Consider the following 6434-nt stretch of genomic DNA (forward strand, 5'->3'; position numbering starts at 1 on the left):
CGATTTGGTTGAAAAAGGAGGTGATACATGATCAATTCTGTTCACTCAGTGAAACCTAATGAGCTGTCTACAGTAGAAAGCTCTTTTTTATCAATTCACGCCTTTTGCTATTTTTTAAAGTGAAAGTCATACACATGACCAGGCGGTGGCGGATGCGATATCGCCATTTTTGACGTCGTTATTGGATTAACACATAATCATGAAATCTTCACAAACAATTCTAAATTTGTTATGTGGTGTCAAAGCAAAATTATCTTACTCTAAAACCGTTGGGGCACGACGATGTACCGCACTGTTAGTATATTGTTTATCAATTTATAACTGCTAACCGTACATTTTGAATGGGACTGTCAGACTTGTATTTTCGCCAGTCTCGTACGTCACGTGTCGCGTGTCCCATGCCGCCTACACACGTCTATCGTTTAGACAGGCGCCCTCTAGAACAGCAGTTGAAAAAAGCAGGAGCTTAAGCTATGTCAAACTAACCTGCACAGTGATATCTCGTGAGCGCTCTAACATCAGTCACGAACGAGTCTCGTCATCTCTGCGCCAATCTACAGCATGTCTAAAAAAAATGTGTACGTGAAAAGCGCCCTCTGTGGCAGTTAGAAAATACCGTTGTGACATGTTGCTTACATCAACGTCAAGGGCGTAGTCTTAGCTCTCAAATGCCGTTTGTTCTGTTCAATTTGCTTGTTTTAATCTCGAGATATGTTTAGTTAACGACGAAAGGGTAAAATCACAATTGGGATATCTCTCACTGATGACGTCATTCTATGACGTCATCAGTGAGAGATATCCCAATTGTAGACAAGATATCAACACATCAAACGTTCCAGGTGAGCGAAAAATAGTGTAGTGTTGAAGTTAAAACTTAAATTCATAGTTGATGATTGCTGTATATATCAGCTCCCCGCATGGCCCTTGTATCCTGTACAGATGTCCTGTGCTGTCTGCTTACCATTACATGATCAATTTGGTTCTTAGTTCTTCCAGCTGGAGAAACCCACGTTTGCTTGTGTATCTGTCGATGAGTAAAAAATGTTCCAGTAATGACAAGGTTATTTAGATTACAAAAGTCGACAAGCCTCTCTCCATTGTCATTCCTCACTCCTAGGAACATCACCATATATTGGTTTATAAACAGGATTCAAGAATATTCAAGATAAAGGCATTATCCACGACTCAAAAATTAATGGAATATGCACTGAGCAGCTTGCAACAGCCTCCACATTGACGTTGCTCATACAGGGTGTCCCAAAAAAAAAGAGGTCCCACATTGCGCTCTCTTTTTCTCCTATTTCTGAAAAGTTGATCAAATATATTTTGGTATGTAAAGAAACCTTAAATCGTTAGCTTTAATAAACCAAAACAATTCTTTCAATCGGCTCACAATTTTTGAAGATATGCCCTCTTTAAGAAATGTACCCGTTTTTCACTCTGTCCACGGATGAGGTTTGGCTACATCAAAGATTTAAACGAAACACACGGTTAATGACATGGATAGATAATATGTGACCGTACACCACGAATGAGCCGTAAATGTCCTCAATTGTATTCTGAGTTACAGTGTAAAATGGACATGAAAGTCGTATTCATAGGTACCTCAATTTGGTGCTACGTGTACCTCATTTAATGAGATACACGTAGCACCAAATTGAAATACCTATGAATATGACCTTCATGCCCATTTTACACTGTAACTCAGAATACAATTGAGGACATTTACGGCTCATTCGTGGTGTACGGTCATATCATTAGGCTTGGGAAAGCATTCACTATAAGCGAGGATCACCAGCTAGCTTCAAACATCTTCGCAACCCCGTATTTCTGCTGCATTCGCAAGTAGCCGGCGCATAATGATGGTACGCAACGCAATTAATGCAATGAGAACTAGGGCTGAAACCTGTATTCGTCATGGAGGCAACCAGGTAGAGGGCAGAACAGCACAGTAAACTCACTTCAAAAGAACGAAAGACGAACTAAACAGCCCTTTTCAGGGCTACCTTTTATTCCAAAAAGAGAAATGACTTATGTTGTCAATAAAAAGAAAGCAAGAAACGAGAAAAACATAAGTAATTGCAAGTATAGCAAAAGAAGTCCCATCCCACATCAATTTCGCCCAAATTAATGGCACTTAACAAATTCCATAACCCATAAGCCCACCTGTAAAGCCCATTCTCTGAAATAAAGTTGTTATTTTATAAAGTTATTATCGAGGAATGTTTTATATTCATGCATGGTATATGCACTTTTCAATCTTTGAAGTAGCCAAACCTCCTCCGTGGACAGAATGAAAAACGGATACATTTCTTTAAAAGGACATATCTTCAAAAGTTATGAGACGATTGAAATAATTGTTTTGGTTTATTAAAGCTAACGATTGAAGGTGTCTTTATATACCAAAATATATTTGATCAACTTTTCAGAAATAGGAGAAAAATAGGGTGCAATGTGTGGCCTTTTTTTTGGGGGGGGAACACCCTGTATAATACTTACCGTATGTGATGCGCCATCCTCCTAGACTTGGTGCATACCAAAGGCCATGATAGCCTATAGCTGTCAGGACATAGACCGTCGTGTGCCCATTATTATGTGATTTATCTTCATTGAAGCTGCAACCCACATCCTGATGAGTTAATACCACACTGGGACTTTATCATTGAATGATAAGCTTACTGATGCTTGGAGGAGTAAGAAAATGTCTTAAAAGATTTACAACTAGATATTGCTATACATGTCTTGTCAACTCTTTAAGGGCGTACTACACCCATATATTTATAGCGAGGCGATATATGCACGAATCATGTGAAATAAAAAAATAAAAAAAATAAATAAAAAAAGGTGCTTTTAAACCATTGTATAGTAAGTCATTTTAGCCCTATATATTTTTTGTTTACCGTATCCTGGTAACTCAGATGCGTGTTTCATAACAAACCATAATTGATTCTTTTCAACATGTTCAAGTAGGGTACATGAATAGAATACATTAAATCCTTTGTTATACTCTCTATAGAAAATCTAGTGGTGCTTGCAAAATATATAACACTGAATAAATTAAATAAACACTTACACAATGGATGTATAGTCATCAGTCAATTCGATACTATAATGTGTTGTTAGGAGAAGAAAAGGCTATTAGGTCACCGTATGTCAGGTTATAGGTCAATTGGTTCAGGTCAAATTTAAGCATCAATTTTGAATACACATGTGAGAGTCTGTGATACAAAATGTATCATAATGAGGAATAATTTTGATATTCTGTCTTTAACTGGATATATATCGAGAAGTGCAAGGTGGATATACTAATATACCTTGGGATGTAAATGGTGAGTACAATTTAGAATGCCTAGTTGAGATAGATTTCACAAATAAATATAAAATAGTTACCAAAATCACAAAAGTTAAGCTTACGGAAAACTACCCAATATGGTGGTATAGGTTACAAGAAATACAATATTTTTCAACATTGCTGTAGTATGGTTGTGGTAACCTGTTACCTGTGGCTTAATTAAGTTTCAGTGAAATAATGTCGCAAGTTAATACAAAATATAGCTCAACATTGAAAATAGAAGCATTTTAACCAGTTCCTTTTTTGATAGTTGTGGAGCACTAAGTTCATGAAGTCATAAAAGAAATCAGGAACCACTTATTCCCATTTTACATATCAACTTTATTTCCTAACGTGTTAGCAACACATATCCAAAATTTTAACGAAATCCGTTGATAGTAAGCTTTCCAAAATGAAGTGAATTTAAATCATCAGTGATGTACCACATTTTGGCTTCTACTTTCAAAAGCATGTAAGCTACGTTGATACCGATGCCACCAATAAAACGAGAAGATTTGCCCTTCATTTTGCATACCACTTTGTCCAATTTTTTTGTAATTTCTTCACAAAATGCAAAAAATGCAAAAAAAAATCAATGGGTGTAGTACCCCCTTAACTTCATCAATTTCTTATATTTTTCATATATTTATGATATAACTACTTTCTGATAAGTATTATTGGACGCCTGAGTTTTTGTGTTTCATCACATATCAATTGGAATCCTGCACCTGCCTTATATGTATACCATAAAGCCACATCTACTCATCTGTGAACAGTTATAACTAATGATATCAATACTCTTTTAGTATAGAAATCAGCGATACGACTTTTCTTTTGATTTGTTTGGTCTTTATACCATTTCACACGTTGATTGTTACAAATCATCAAAATTAGAAATCGTTTTTCTGATGATCAGTCGTCTATCAAAATTTGGTCTCGATCTGCTAATTCCATATAAACTGCTCCAAAAAAGAAACTTACCAGGTAAGAAATTTGTCTGTCAAATTCAAACGACAAATTGTGTTACACTAAATGGGATATGAGTGGAAGCAGTGTTAATTTACGCGAATTTTGACACCTCATTTGTTGCAAACGGATGAGTATTTTTGAAGTTATTCTTATTTAACCGACCCTATCCACTGGAATGAAAGTTGCACTCATACCACTTGAGATGGTTGGCAGCAACGCACTGAATGGTCTATTGTTCTATTGTGTCCGATTTGAGCGCTGACATATTGGAAAATGTTGCCAATCAATATTCATGAGAGTGTACATTCAACGTCCAATTTTCGAAATTGGGTGACTTGTGCTTTGCAGGTGTAAAATACATCTGACTGGGCGTTTTAAATACGTAACGCATAAAGGCATTGCCATCATCGAATGGCTGCCTATAGTGCTGTTAGTGTTAGGCCTATGTGTGTGTGTGTGGGGGGGCTGTGTTTAGTTTCTATAATAATTATTATAAAAGGCCTACAATTATTTGTCATTTATTTCTTTTCCTTTCTCTGTACTTGCTAAAGTATCACTCCCTCTTCTTATCTCCCTTTACTTCTCCATCCCCTCTTACGTTTTGTCCCCTCTCATTCCTATCATTTTCCTTACCTTTCTATTTATTTACGTCTATTTATTTATTTATCTTTATTTCTTCCTCTTTCTCCAGTCCCATCTCATTCTTCATATCCCCTCCTCCACCCTCATCCCCTCCCAAGACCTCTCACAAAAGAGCTGCCCCTTCAGTACGCCACTGATTATGATATTCCCCTTCTTAAAATAAAATAAAATAAAATCTCAATTTGTAAAACAACTTTTATATAGGCCTATACCGGGATACTTATTATTATGTTACATGTATACGTAGCTCCCGGGACGTAGATATTTAATACCATTATTAATGTACTATTGACATGCAGACACATGGCAGCCTTGATGCGTAATCATTCAGCAAGCGCATTCAATTTATTTAAATGAAGCACCTAATGTCAGTGGGGTGACAACGAAATATGCATTAGCGGCTAATGTGTGCCTTTTGTGCTTACGGCTACTCAATCACACCCTTGGGTTTATGTATAACAATAGGTACTTTTCGTTCCATTAAGCGCTTTCACGCGACTTTCATTTGATCACTTATTGACAGTAGCCTGCTAGGTAAAGCGTTAATACACTGTCGGGTCAGCTTACCGATTTAATGGCGGAAGCCCTTTGTCCCAAACAAAAGGTACCTTTCGATGAATAGCTTGTCAGATTTCAAATCGGCACAAGGTTTCAATGCGTTACGTAATCTATTTCCTCTCCATCTTATAATAGCTCCATGGTTGGCAGTATACAGGTGTAATCAGTCAAGTGTGAGTTGACAAAGAATAAAAGTTCTGAACATCCTTTCATGTGTCTGTTTATTGTGTGAATTCATTGGGGCGGACCTGCAACTTTCAAATTTGATAGTAGGCTTGTTCAAATGAGCATAACTTCAAAAGTTTTGATCTGTTTGCGACAAATGAGGTGTCAAACTCCGCGTAAATGTACACCGCTTCCACTCATATGCTATTCAGTATAATACGATTTGTCGTTTGAACTTGACAGACGAATTTCTTACCTGGTAAGTTACTTTTTGGGACCAGTTTATAAAGGTGATCCATGCATGTAACCAAGACACCAGAAAAAATGTTAAATTCACAAATATTTTAGAACGGGAAAATTTAACATGCGTGTGAAAAGCTGCCACTAGGCGCTGCAACTGGCAACTCGAGAAAATAAATTGAGGGCGTTCTGTGGTGGCGGATGCGATATCGCCATTTTGACGTCGCCATTGGATTAATACATAATCATGAAATCTTCACAAACAATTCTAAATTTGTTATGTGGTGTCAAAGCAAAATTATCTTACTCTAAAACCGTTGGGGGTACGACAATGTACCACGCTGTAAGTATGCTGTTTTTCAATTTATAACTGCTAACCGTATATTTTGAATGGAGCTGTCAGCTTTGTATTTTCGCCAGCCTCGAACGTCACGTGTCGCGTGTCCTATACCGCATGTGCGATATCTCTCAATGCCCCTTTAAAGCAGAAGATCGTACAGACGGATGTTACCACTTTGGAGTTATTTAC

This window comes from Amphiura filiformis, chromosome 19 (genome assembly GCF_039555335.1).
Source record: "Amphiura filiformis chromosome 19, Afil_fr2py, whole genome shotgun sequence".
Lineage (NCBI taxonomy): Eukaryota > Metazoa > Echinodermata > Ophiuroidea > Amphilepidida > Amphiuridae > Amphiura > Amphiura filiformis.